Here is a 13,516-nt window from a genome sequence, read left to right on the forward strand (position 1 = left end):
GGCTTCGTGTTGACACTTCAGCTATGGCATGACAGGTCCTGCTACGTCATTGTCTCCGCCATGGTCTGTCACGTCAGAGTTTCTGTTTGTCAGATTGGGTGGTCAAAATGAGTCTTACCTTTCATGCTTTATGTTTCTAGCCTGTGCCCAGGCTGTTTTACAATAAAAGTATCATCTGTTTTAATAATCTAAGTGTTAATATGTGTGAAAAGAATGATTTCCTAAAAGCTTTGATGCCCTGCAGGGGTAAAAAAAATTATCATCCATCCAGCTGGCTTTTTTACAAAATACTGAAACCATATTAGCAACTTCTGCTTCCATTTGGTATTTCTTTGAATTTACAAACATATGTTTCATTTCCAAGTTCTCCTTTTTTGCTTATGTGGTAATTTCCAAAAATGTTGAACAGAAACAGAAAGTTGAATTGATGTGATTCTTTTTAGTATAGCTAACACACATATGCTGTAGTGAAGAAACGTAGAGTCGTCCTGGAAATAGGCCACTGTGGGTAGGGGTGTGTGTGTGTGTGTGTGTGTATGTGTGTGTGTTTTCTTAACATCTTCAATTTTTTGTCTTGGTGAGCTATTTATTGCAAAGCTTGCTATCAGTTCATAACAGAGATAGAATTTTTTCTCTATAAAGATATCCCCCACTTCAACTCCACTTTATTCACCAAACTTCTCTTCAAGACTTTTTGTGTGGTAACAATAACAAATGAAACCAACTAAAGTGGATACAAGGAGGCTAGCATTAAAATTATGTGCTAGTTTAATTGTTCCAGTTATATATGCTTTGCTTTCAATGCCTAAACATCTGACATAGCTGTGGGTTAGCTTCTAAAAGGAATCCTTAACAAGCAACCATTCTGTTTTGGTTGTGAAGGTTTCTCATTTTGCATATCCCCCATAGAACATTGGACTTGTTATTTGTAAAATAGTTCAATGTCCTTAAACATTCTAATATTTCTAAGTTCCACATCTTCATTATTGTAATTAAAAATAAAAAGCAGACTCTAATCTAATTCTATTGATATGTCATCAAGAATAGCATGTATAAGGGGGTCCTAAGAGCCTCTAATTAGCCAAGACTGAATTTGCCTCAATTACAGTTAGTAAATGAGAGGTTATCAAGTATGTGTTGAAAGGTAATGTAGAATGTGTATCTTAAGCAACAGATCATTACTGGGAGACATTATATAATTATTGGAAATCCACTGGCTGGAGCTTAAAATAATATTGTTAAGTGTCAAGAAACAGTTGAAAATAATGACCCTATAAACACTGTTAGCAACCTTAGTCTATTATAGATAAAAGATTGAAGAGGACAATTTTATTCAGGCATCATGACAAACTTTTGATATTCTAATTAAAGTCCTTTCTGAGTACATAAGAAAATGAAGCCTTGTAACTTCAGATACAGGGGAAAATGTGGTGCTGCTCCTCAAGTGTGCACACATGTGTGCGCATGCACCCACACACGCCCACACCCCTCCCCCCAAATCTTGAGATGTTAAAACTAAAAGTATCCTTTGAAGATCAAAAAAGTTAATAATAGGACAAATATTAAGGCATACTACTTCACTCCATAAGTGGTTAAACTTATACAACACTTTTGTTTAAAACAGAAATAACTTCAAAAAAGTATAAATAACTTATGGTAGACCTGTGCTGTTAATAGAAGGAACCAGCTTCAGTTAAGGTACATCCCTAATCTTTTCAAATTATCAAAAAGTAGAGATGAGATGGCCACGCAGGTAACCGTGGTACCCACCGCCTCCCGCATCCATATCAAAATTACAGCTAAAATCCAGAACCACCATCACTCAGAGCCTCCTGAAATCCGGCTGAACAGAAGCCCTACAACCAGGGAGCTGAAGAAGCACCGAGGCCATCAGAGGGGTGGAGAGGCAGGCCAATCAGGGCTGGATCACAGAGACGTGGCCGAGGGCCCACACCCGGTGCCGTGGGTAAACCAGAAGGGAATCTCAGTGGCGGAAGTTTCCTGGAGGAGCCAGGGGTCCCAGCCCCACAGCAGGCCCCCAGCCCAGGGCTCCAGGGCTGGGAAGAGACGTCCCCACAACTTCAGGCTGTGAAACCAGCGGAGACTGTCCCTGAGGGTCACAGAGGCTGCAGGAGCCCCAGGCTCTCCCCTTAAAGGGCCCGCACACAGACTCACTCAGATGCGATCCCTCTGAGCCCAGAGCCAGGCAGCAGCTTGAAAGGACCGGGGACATTGGGGAGGAACTAACTGCCTGAAATTGGGGCGAGAGGTGGAGGGGGGGGCTTCCTCTCAGGCAGAAGGGCTGGCAGAGGCCATTGCTCCTTTGGGGAGTCCTCCCCGAACACAGCTGGCAGGCAGGTGCCATATTAGAGTTGAAAGCACCTGACACTAACGTTTGGCCCAGCCCCATGAATCCGGGAGGCCCCGCCCCTCCCCACCTGCAGGCTCATCCAGGCCGTTTCCAGTGGCTTTTCTGTGCAAGTGGCCTTTCGAGCCTCATGCTTAGGACTTTCCTAAAATCTCTCAAACAAGCAGCAGCTGGCTTCAGCATGCTCCATACCTCTCAGTAAGTGGCCCCAGGCCTGGCACTAGTGGCAGACGGCATTGGTTCAAAGCTTGGCCTCTCCTGGACACCTCCAAGCCCAGCACAAGTAGCAGCCAACTACGGTTTGCTATGTAGCTCATGCTGGGTGGCGCTGGGCAAGGCATAGGCAGAGTCTGATTTTGCACCTCCCAGGAGGCCTCAGAGACAGTGCACCTGGTGGTTAGACTTGAACCATGCTGGATTATAACCCTACCATATCCACAAGTGACACACTCAAGGGGCATACTTGATGAACAACAAAGCCCCACTGAAGTAAATCCTGCTCCATAGGGTTGTCTCCAGTACAGCAGCTCTTCAGCTGTAACTGCAGCTGGTCATCACAGCCGATTGGCCTGGGGCTCACTTCCTCCCAGTGCCACCAACAGCAACCAAGGCTCAACTACAACAGTACAGAGCACACAGCCCACCCAGGAGACCACCTAGAAGGCCCAGCTCAGGTGACTGGGGAGGCTGAGCCACTGGACCCTACAGGACACCTACTACACAAAACCACTCTACAAATTCCAGGAGACATAGCGGCTCTACCTAATACATAGAAACAAACACTTGGAAGCAGCCAAAATGTGGAGAAAAAGAAACGTCACAAAGGAAAGAACAGAAGAAATCTCCAGAAAAGAAACTAAATGAAATAGAGCCAAGCAAGCTACTAGATACAGAGTTCAAAATAATGGTTATAAGGATGCTCACGGATCTTAGTCAGACTATTAAGGAAACTAGTGATATGATCAATGGCATAATAAAGTACCAATCAGAAAGGAAGGCTACACAAACTGAAATGAAGAATAACTTACAGGGAATCAACATTAGAGGACCCTGTGAATCAAACCAGCAATTTGGAACATGAGGAAACAAAAATCACCCAACCAGAAAAGCAAAAAGAAAAAAGAATCCAGAAATATAAAGATAGTGTAAAGAGCCTCTGGGACAACTTCAAGAGGCCCAACATTCATATTATTCGGAAACCAGAAGGAGAAGAAAGAGAGCAAGAAATTGAAAACCTATTTGAAAAAATAATGACAGAAAACTTCCCCTACCTGGTGAAAGAAATAGACTTTCAAGTCCAGGAAGCACAGGAGGAACCCAAAGAGGCTCACAGCAAGACACATCATAATTAAAATGCCTAAGGTTAAAGACAAAGAGAGAATCTTAAAAGCGGCAAGAGAAAAGCAGTTACCTAAAAGGGAGCACCCATAACTGTCAGCTGATTTCTCAACAGAAACATTGCAGGCTAGAAGGGAGTGGCAAGAAATATTCAAAGTGATGAAAAAGCAAGAACCTACAACCAAGATTACCCAGCAAAGCTATCATTTAGAAATGAAGGTCAAATAAAGAGCTTCACAGTAAAGAAAAAACTAAAGGATTCATCGCCACTAGAACAGTGCTATATGAAATGTTGAAGGGTCTTCTTTAAGAAGAAACTAATGAACAAAAGAATCTGACAGACAAAACAGACCCAGAGTCATTGAAGCATGCAACAGTCAGATCTCAGAGGGAAGAGGGAAGGGGTGTGGGAAGAGATTAACCAAAGAAGTTACATGCATATATGCATAAGCCATGGACACAGACAGTAATGGGGTGAAGACCTGGGGAGGGGGTGGAAGGTGGAGAGGGTCAATGGGGGGAAAATGAGATACCTGTAATACTTTAAACAATAAAGATACATTTTTTTTTAAAAAAGTAATAGCCTTAGCTGTCACCACTGCCATTCCTGGGGTACCTCCATGTACACATGCTAGGTGCTTTACCTATAGCATCATTTCCAACCTCTAGGCTAGATGCCATCATCCCATTTTATCCTAGTTTCCTAAGGAATCTCCCATTCAGAGAAGATAAGTGACTTAAGTGTTGAATCAGACTTGAAATTGCGTCCCTCTGGTTCCAAAGTCCATACTATCTCTTCCATAATTCATACTTACAAAATCAGAAATGGTGAAACAGTGTTGTGGAAAGAGGGCTGGGCCAGAAACAGAAACCTGAGTTTCAGCCACAGTTCTGCCATTATCATCTGAGTGAGCTTTAAGAAGTTATGTCACCTGTTTAAGGCTCAGTATTGTTAGTACACATGAACTGAAAATGTTGATCTAGAACTTCAGATGGTTTCCGAAATTCCCTTCCAGATTTTAAATAATCTAAATTAAATTAGTTCGAATTTTAGAAATGGCTGAAATCACCCTGTTGGCTGCATGCTGAGTCTTGCACCCCAGATTAGCAAGTCTTTTTTTATTTTTTGGCTTTTTTTAGTCTCACACGAGGATATGTTTATTGATTTGAGAGAGAGAGGAACATCGAGGTGAAAGAGAAACATCGATCGGGATCAGTTGCCTCCCATGACTGGCAATCGAACCGAAAACCTTTTGTTTCATGGGATGACTCGCCAACTAACTGAGCCACCAGGCCAGGGCTAGAGTAGCAATTCTTAAGTTTTTCTGTCATGACCAGGTGAAACCAGGGTATCCCACACAAACAATAGCAAGTGCAGTGCATAAGAAGGTAGCAAAAGGTCTCTATATAAAAAATATCCATGTTGTATGACATTTTATGTGTCTACCACCATGGTTCTGAATCCCAAATTCGGAAAATAGTTGGAACTCATGTATTCTGTATTCATGCTAAGCTTTTCTGAGTGATCAGAATATTTTAAACAGAGACTGTCTTCGCCTCTGTAGTAGTTATTGGTACACATGCTAAGTTTAAAACTTGCATGTTAAATTTACTTTTTCAATTTAAAAAAATGCATCTTCTCTGAGTAAGAGAAGTCATAAATTAAATTCTGTAATAGGAGAGATAATGGATTCACCATAAGGTTATTCTGTTTTATAGGCAATCTCCCTTACCCCAGTGCCCTTTTTCTTTTACTATAAAATGTCATTGTCAGAACAGTAAAACCTCAATATAACAGACTAATTCTGGGAAGAGGTGCCTGTTAAAGCCAAAAGTCCGTTACATAATAAAGTCGGTTTTCTGAATACGTGTTAAATAATTGGCAAATTAGTTTGCTTACCTGTTTTTACTATGTAAACACATTTTTGTAATTAAAATTAAGAACATATAAACAAATGGATTGCACAGAAGAGTTTTCTATATGTATTAGTGTAATTTTAAATTTAAATGCGTGCACTCACCAGTCACTGCCAGTAAACAAATGCCCATGGCTGATTTGTGGCTTAGTGCATGTGGGAACATCGGCCCACATCGGCGTTAAAACTGCTGCAGAGAGTCACACTACGCAACAATAGAACCAGTTACCCCTCCCTCAATGCTGTGTGATCACGTGCTAATCATTCGCCAAAAATTGTTTAGGAGCAGTGGCTCTTGGAATTAAATATGTAGACGGTAGTTGTAGATATGTACTATTTATTTATGTTGGCAAAATTACTACAGTGTTTTTTCCCACATGTGGCCTAGGCACTAAAATTTGTTAAACATAACAGTGAATTAATAACAAAAAGTAACCTGTTAATTATTTAATTTATTTATTTTAAATAAGACTGTGAAACAGTCTCTCCTTATTTTAAAAAAATATTTTTTTAAATTAATATTTTCAGAGAGAGGAAGGTAGAGGGAGAGAAAAAGAAAAAAACATCAATGTAAGAGCAAAACATAGATCCACTACCTCCTGTGCGCCCCCAACCGGGGATCCAGCTGCAACCCAGGCATGTGCCCTTACCAGGAATCAAACCAGCGATCTTTCCATGCACAGGACAATGCCCAACCAACCGAGCCACACTGACCAGGGCCCTGTTAATTTAATTATAAGCACATCTTTGTTAAGAGCATTTTAAAATTAACACGGTGTTCATTTTCACATGTGACATATGGACTGGAAATTTGTCCGTTAAATTCGAGCGACGGCTGTGAAATCGAGGTCCACAAAATTGAGGGTTTATTGTAGTCTTTTTAAATTTTTTATCAAATTCAAACCATCTATAATTTGTCTAATCCCAATATAAAAGTATGCCAAAGGTTTTCTAATTCTTACATTCCATCCTTAATGCCTACTATAGTGTTTCTTCCCACACACTCAGATTTCACACGGTGTCAGCCACAGGTGCACATGTGTCAGGAGATGCTGGTAACATTCCTTGAGAGCTTTGGATCTCTGGTTGGAAAGTGGTGATGTTTTACAAGTCAAAATTGACATGTATAGCAATTGCTGGGAGAGCACCCTCTGCGGTCATTTCCTAATGTCCAAGAATATTACAACACCGCGGGGTTGACTAACGTGCAACAAACCTGCCACCCTAAACCTTTGTCCATTTATTGGGCATCACCCACCTTGAGTCCCTTGGAAACAATTTTGTTTTAGCTCTCATGTTGCTGAAGACACATCAGGGTGCAGTATTTAATTGGCAAATCATGCAGATTAAACATTCTCTTGTGTTATAAACTGATTAAATATTTAATTGTTGAGTTTCATCTCAAAGACATTTTTAAAAAACTGTTACAATGTTTTGTATAATTAAAAGTAATTCTTTACATGATAGTTAATCAGTTACATTCATCCAAATAGTGTTTTATAAGGATTAATTTCTCAGAAGTTTCTTTGAAAAGAATTCTTTTCAGTAAAGAAAACCTAAATTAAACATTTAAGTAAAATTGACCTCAACTATATAAATAAGTTCAGTAGCCATTTTAAGATACAGTAAGATAAAAGGGGGGCCTTATTACAAGTAAGTGTATTTCTTAAAAATACTAATTTTGCACTTCCAAATAAGAAAGGGGGGAAGTGCTCAGAATTTTTGAGTTTAGCATTTCACACTAATGCCCAAATTTTTTGAGAACTCATTTAACCTCGGTAAGATCAACATTACTGTTCTTGGGTTATTTAAAAATTGGGTTTATTGTCATGTTGATTTCCCAAGAATAGTGGAAGTCAGCAGAGCATGAGTAAGAATGACTGCTAGATAAAACTCTTTGCATAATACCCTGGGAGAGTGTGTTTAGAACTGTCCATCCACTTTTTCAGTCATATGCTTTGAATGAATTTCTGTATATATAATTAGGCTCTTTATTAGGAAGGCAGGCTAAAACCCATTAAGTCTAATGACTTCTTTGCCTTCTTACATTTCATAAATTCTGTTATATTATAGATCTAGTCTCTTATATAAGAATGTCAGTTTAAAAATAACAGTTCTCTTTTCAGTGCTCTTTCACTCTTAAATAACTGAAAAGTTTTTATATAGACTGCATAAATTAATATGTATTCTCACTGCAGAGTATTTTCTTTTTGGTTTTGTCTCTATATAAAAATAATTCAAGCCCGGCCAGGCGTGGCTCAGAGGTTGAGCATTGACCTAGGATCCAGGAGATCGAGGTTCGATTCCTGGTCAAGGCACAGGCCCAGGTTGCAGGCTCGATCCCCAGCTGGGGCTGTGCAGGAGGCAGCCAATTAATGACTCTCATCATTGATGTTTCTATCTCTCTCTCTCCCTCTCCCTTCCTCTCTCTGAAATCAATAAAGACATGGGTTTTTTAAAATAATAATAATAAAAAATTTAAAAAATAAAAATAGAAAGAATTCAAATGTGAAACATTAACTGTGGGCCCATTATGCCCAACCATGATTTTCCTATCAACACTCAAAATTACATGTAAATATCGGTTACACAGCATAAGTATTATGTTTCTTTTCTATCAGTAGAAAGAGGTAGATGATATATGTTCAGTGATGTACTCAAGGCTGTTTGAGATCACTTATTTCTAACCATGTTATGTTGTGTACCCTGGTGCCTCACTGTGTACTAAAGACATAAAAAAGTTTGACTCTCTTTGATATCTGTTCTAAGAGCAGCATTTCATTCCTTTCAGATCTCACATGTTTTAACACTGTGTTGTTGAGCTGCTTTAACACATTATTTTCCAGTGTTTTTTTTTTTTCTTAATTGTATATATTCCTGCTTTGTTTTACCTACAGTATTTGGACCCACACTGAAGTTGTTTGGCCTCTTTTAAGATAGTCATAGTCAAGCTTCTTCTGTATATTGTCTTGTCTGCCTCAGTAAATGCCACACAGAGCTTGCTCCTTCGCTATTTTTTCCCCCTCAAAGTTTATTTGCCTTTTAAACCTCTGCTCTCAAATTATAGCTGTCTGGCTCATTTTAGTTAATAATCCTTATTTTAATGTTAAGTTATTATTTGTAAGTGTAAGAATTTTTTATTTAAAGGATCTATTTTGATGTGTGGTGTGTGCCAAAATAGCTTTGGCAAGTCCAGACGGGGCTGAGAGCAGTCAGAGGCCCCCATTTGAATCTGAGCTGTTGGTGAATTAAAACCTGAGAAACTTGAGATAAGCATAGCTAATTGCCTAAAAGAAACTCAACAAGAAAATGCATTGTAGCTTGTTGATTTTATTTCTTTGATAATTCAAAAAGATCTTCAAGAAATACGTGGCCTTCTTACTTATATTCTTGAAATGTGATCATGGAACACAATTGTCATTTGGCACATTCCCAGAAATACACATCCTTGCATGAGGCACCTGGACATATGTGGCAGGTCTGGTAGAATCAGCTAATTAACAACACAGGCTTAAACAGGCACCTCATCTGGCAGTGCAGTTAGTTGCCTGATGGTGCTCAGCAGGATTGGGTAGTGCTTTTTATTTTTCTATCCTAATGGTCTGCTGCCCACCTAATTTTGCCTTATTGTCAGTCACTACTTACCACAGCTTGGGGCCCTCCCAGGAGGCTAAATTATTATCAAAGGATTAGGGAGATGTAGCCTTGCAGCTCTGACATTTCTGATTACTTGTCTATGCCAGAACACTAATTAGCTGTGACTAATTAAGAAAAATGTTCCTGCCATAGAAAACCATTTAAAAGAACTGAGAAGAAGAAAAGCAGTTCAAAAGCTGAGCAGTGCTCAGATTTACTGATGCTCTTTAGATTTCCACTAGAGCCTTAACTCACCTTTAATGGCGCTTAGGATTTAAAAAAAAAAAAAAGAAAGAAAGAAAATCTCACATGCGAACTGATCTGAGATTTCTACTTGAATAGGAAAAGAACATTATTGTCGATCACCTAAACTCTCTTAGCAATGGTAAAATTGTCTCTGAGGAATGGACAATGAGAAAACTTTCATTTTCGTCTAGATATTTTTCTAAACACCAATGCGTTGAGTGTGCATTCACATTCATGCACCCACCCAATAAAAGGACTTAATAGTCATTGAAGAAATTAGAATATTCTTTCTATTGATTTTATAAAATATAATTGAAATGATTACTAGAACAAATTGAGCATTTCAAAAGTTATTTAATATTGATTTTGTGCTGCTTTTACATTTAAGATGGTCTGGAAGTTCTGGCTCCTCCATGCAAAGCCCTGTTTTTACTTGGTGACTTTGCACACTTGCACTGCAAGTGGCCATAGCACCTTAGTGAAAATGCACAGGCTCCCCTGAGACCAGCATCTCCGTCACTTGACCACTGTGATGTGTTCATAGAACTGATAGCTACAACTCTCCTCTTCAAACCTAACTTCATAAGCAAGTGACACATGGCTTGAAGGCCATTTGCTATTGGAACTTTTTGAACTCCTATCAGCCATCCCCTCTACAAGCCTTCCCTGCAGCATTGTCACCACCATTCACAAGTGAGCACAATGGCAACCCCATCACCACTATTATAAACATGTAACCTTGAGACAGAGCCCTCAATTTCTTGATCTCAGCTCAACCCTAGATAAGTGACCATCTAAATGTTGCTGTCTTAATCTGGGCAAAATATTTTGTTCAAAATAAAGAATGTCCTACCCCTGCCTCACCTAAATTCTTCATGCTGTTTTTTAAACCCATTTCTCCTTTACTTCTCAATGGAGCACAAAAAGCAGGTAGCCAGCATACTCTAGGGAATAATCTTTCCTGTATGTGAAGACTGTTAAGCCACCTGTCATACTTGTCTAATCCAGAACAAATAATCCCTATTTGTTTAACTTCTCTTCATAGGCTCCTCTCTAGCCCTTTAATCATCTTTGTGGCTGTTCTTTGAAACTTGTCAAAGTGTCCTCTGTCATGCTTAGGGCTTAGAGTCAGGAACAGGATGCAGCATTTGAATGTGGCTGGACAAGATTCTTTCCAGCCGTATCACTCTTTAGGCCTTCTAATACGTAACTGCCCACACTGTTGCTCTACCAGTCTTCATAAGTGTGGTTCACATCTCTTTTTGCTGACTTTCCCCTCAGTTACTGCCTGTCTTACACACTTACAATGGATATGTTTATTAATGTAGAATGATCATTCTGTTGATTTTTGAATGCACATGGTCTAGAAAACAAATCCAATTCATCATACAATTACTATGTATAAGGAATGGTGGTGAATGTTGGGATAAAAAGGTTAGGCATTAAAAGAAAAACAAAAACGGTTAGACATTGGTTTTGCCCCACATAGTAGGATATCAATCACTGTCACAATGCTCAGTAGGATTCTAATTAGAATAGGAAATTGAAACCCCTCTTATTCATCATTTATTCATCCCACCAGCATTTATTGGACATTTTCTAAAGTCCACATACTGTGCTAGAGGCTGAGACTACAATGTGAAGCAAGATAGACCAAGTCTCTGCCCTAAGGGAGCTTACATTCTGATGATCAGATGGGGTTTTTGAAAAAGTTGTTAATTTCTACATTAAAATGTTTCATCTAGAAAGTAGGTATTAAGAGATTTTTTTTTTTTCCAAATGTGTATACGATGGAGAAATAAAATTCAGTGCCCTTTCAAAATAGATTATAGTGATTACCTGTGAAATTTATTTCTTTCTGTTGCAAGTGGATTGGAAACTTGCCAAAAGTCAGGGCCAACGCAGAATTTGTGCCTTGCTCCCGTGTTTGCAGTATCAAGTACCATGACTGAGATAAGGGCACACCCTCCCCTCTCTACCCTTTATGGGTTCTTTGCTCAAAAACCAGGCTCACACCCGCTCCCAGGAGAGCTCTACTGTTCCCTCAGACTGAAGTCAGCAATGCCACCACTATGATATTTTCTACCCTTTCTCCAGACAGCTCACAAGGCTAACAGATATAGAAGGTATGAGAACATGTCAGTTAGAGGTAAAAACACACAAGCAACACAGCCAGTGGTACTCCAGCTTTGCCCCAGAGCCTCAGGCAGCCCCCAGGAATGGGTACCAGTCCCCTGAACATCTGCCCGAGAGGCAGCTGCCTGCCTGTGTGACACAGCCTGAGGGTCAGTCAACATCTGAGCACAACATCTAAGCAGGTAGTGTAATTATATTGTTCTGTGAAAGTGTATATATGGTGACACTCATATAGGACATAGAAGTGGCGTTATTAGTTTATAGTAATTTCTACTTAATTCACCACCTAAATGAAATTAGGCTGTCACCTTTAAAGCTCTGTTTTAGTCCTGTGTTAAATTTCTTTAGTCAAAATCAGTTGTTTACTTTTTGGTGATTTCTACAATTTTAACATCTGTTAAATTACTTTTCTATTAATGAAACATAATTTAAGTCAACAAGTAAACTGGCTCTCACATTCTCCTGTCCTTTTTTTATTGAAAAGCTGCCCTGCTACTGTTACATATGTAGCACTTTATATATATTTCCAAATATTTAAAAGCATTCAGTCCTTCAACAAATATGCAGTGTATGCTGTGTGCCTGACGTTCTGGTAAGGGCTGGAGGCATCAATAAAAATAAGAATCGTTGCTGCCTTGTAGATACTCATAGCCCATTGAGGTGGACATGTAGTACATTGTGCAATGTTTTATAGACACCTGTACGGAGTTATAGGAGCAGAAAATTGTGGAGCAGCTAATTCTACCTAGTAAAAGATAGTATTGACTTCATAGCAGAAATAATAGTTAACTGAGTCTTAAAGGGCAACGTGATCTGGCCAGGGAAACGTACGTGCGGATAAACGTTGAGACGGGACTGCTCCAGAAACCCAGCATCCAGCAGAGTAGCAGGTCATTCAGTTTTCTGAGACTGGTTCCCATGGGAGTGCACTGAGTCGGAGGCAGACCCAGTCCTTACAGCACTCTCGAAAACTAATTTTGGAATGATTGTCCCCCATTTTTTATAAGACTGAAGCAGAAAGACCTGCTAATAGCTAATTCTCATACCTAGGTATTATCTCAAAACAAACCTGTGCCATTTAGTCACAGTTCCTGGAGTCTAATTTATTTCTACCCAGATATCCTACATTATTTATTTAAATGCAATATTAACCAAAATTTTATCTCTAGTACTCAAAATGAACCATTCAACTATATGAAAAGGTTATTAGTGCCCCAATGCACTATTCATAGACTATGCCTGTGCCCCAAACTGGTATATACACCATATAACCCTGAGTTTATTTTAGTCAAAAGATTCGTCAAACTAGTGTGCACCCCATCATTTCATAACAACTGATTATCTGAAATTTTCACTTTATAATCACTAGTCTTTTTAACACCAGGAAAAGAACCACAGAATAAATGCACAGGAGCACTTGGCTGCTTGATGATGATGAATAATAAGAGCAATATTGATTTTAGTCCCCTGCGTAGTGTGGAGAAAGGTAGGCTGGTGTAATAACATTACTGTCAGGACATTTCGGAATGAAGTTTATATTAATGACATAGTTGCAAATGGAAAAGAGCTTGTGAGACTCCCAAATTATGGAACTTACTCTGTTCTGTAACTTGCTCTGTAACTGAAAAGGTTCTAATTCATCTGGATATACCTTGGTTATTACATTGAGACATTTTTTAAAAGAGAAAGTATTTTTAAAAAAAGTATTGAATTTCAAGAGTAGGAAAGTTTTTCCAGCATTTAACAAGCATTTATTAGATACCTACTGTGTGCCAAACCTCCCATGTTAGCTCTTTTTACATTTTCTCTTTCTTAACAGACATCAGTGTACTTATGAACTCTCCTTCATAGACTTCCTGGTAGAGTTTTTAAAACT

The 13,516-nt window shown here is 39.2% G+C and overlaps 1 protein-coding gene across 7 annotated transcripts in view; it reads left to right on the forward strand.

Moving 5' to 3' along the window:
* The window catches only part of CADPS2 (calcium dependent secretion activator 2), a 536,766-nt gene that overhangs the window by 510,446 nt on the left and 12,804 nt on the right, over window positions 1-13,516 (forward strand). The window lies entirely within an intron of this gene.

The sequence above is a fragment of the Miniopterus schreibersii genome (assembly GCF_964146895.1).
Source record: "Miniopterus schreibersii genome assembly, chromosome: 9".
NCBI lineage: Eukaryota > Metazoa > Chordata > Mammalia > Chiroptera > Miniopteridae > Miniopterus > Miniopterus schreibersii.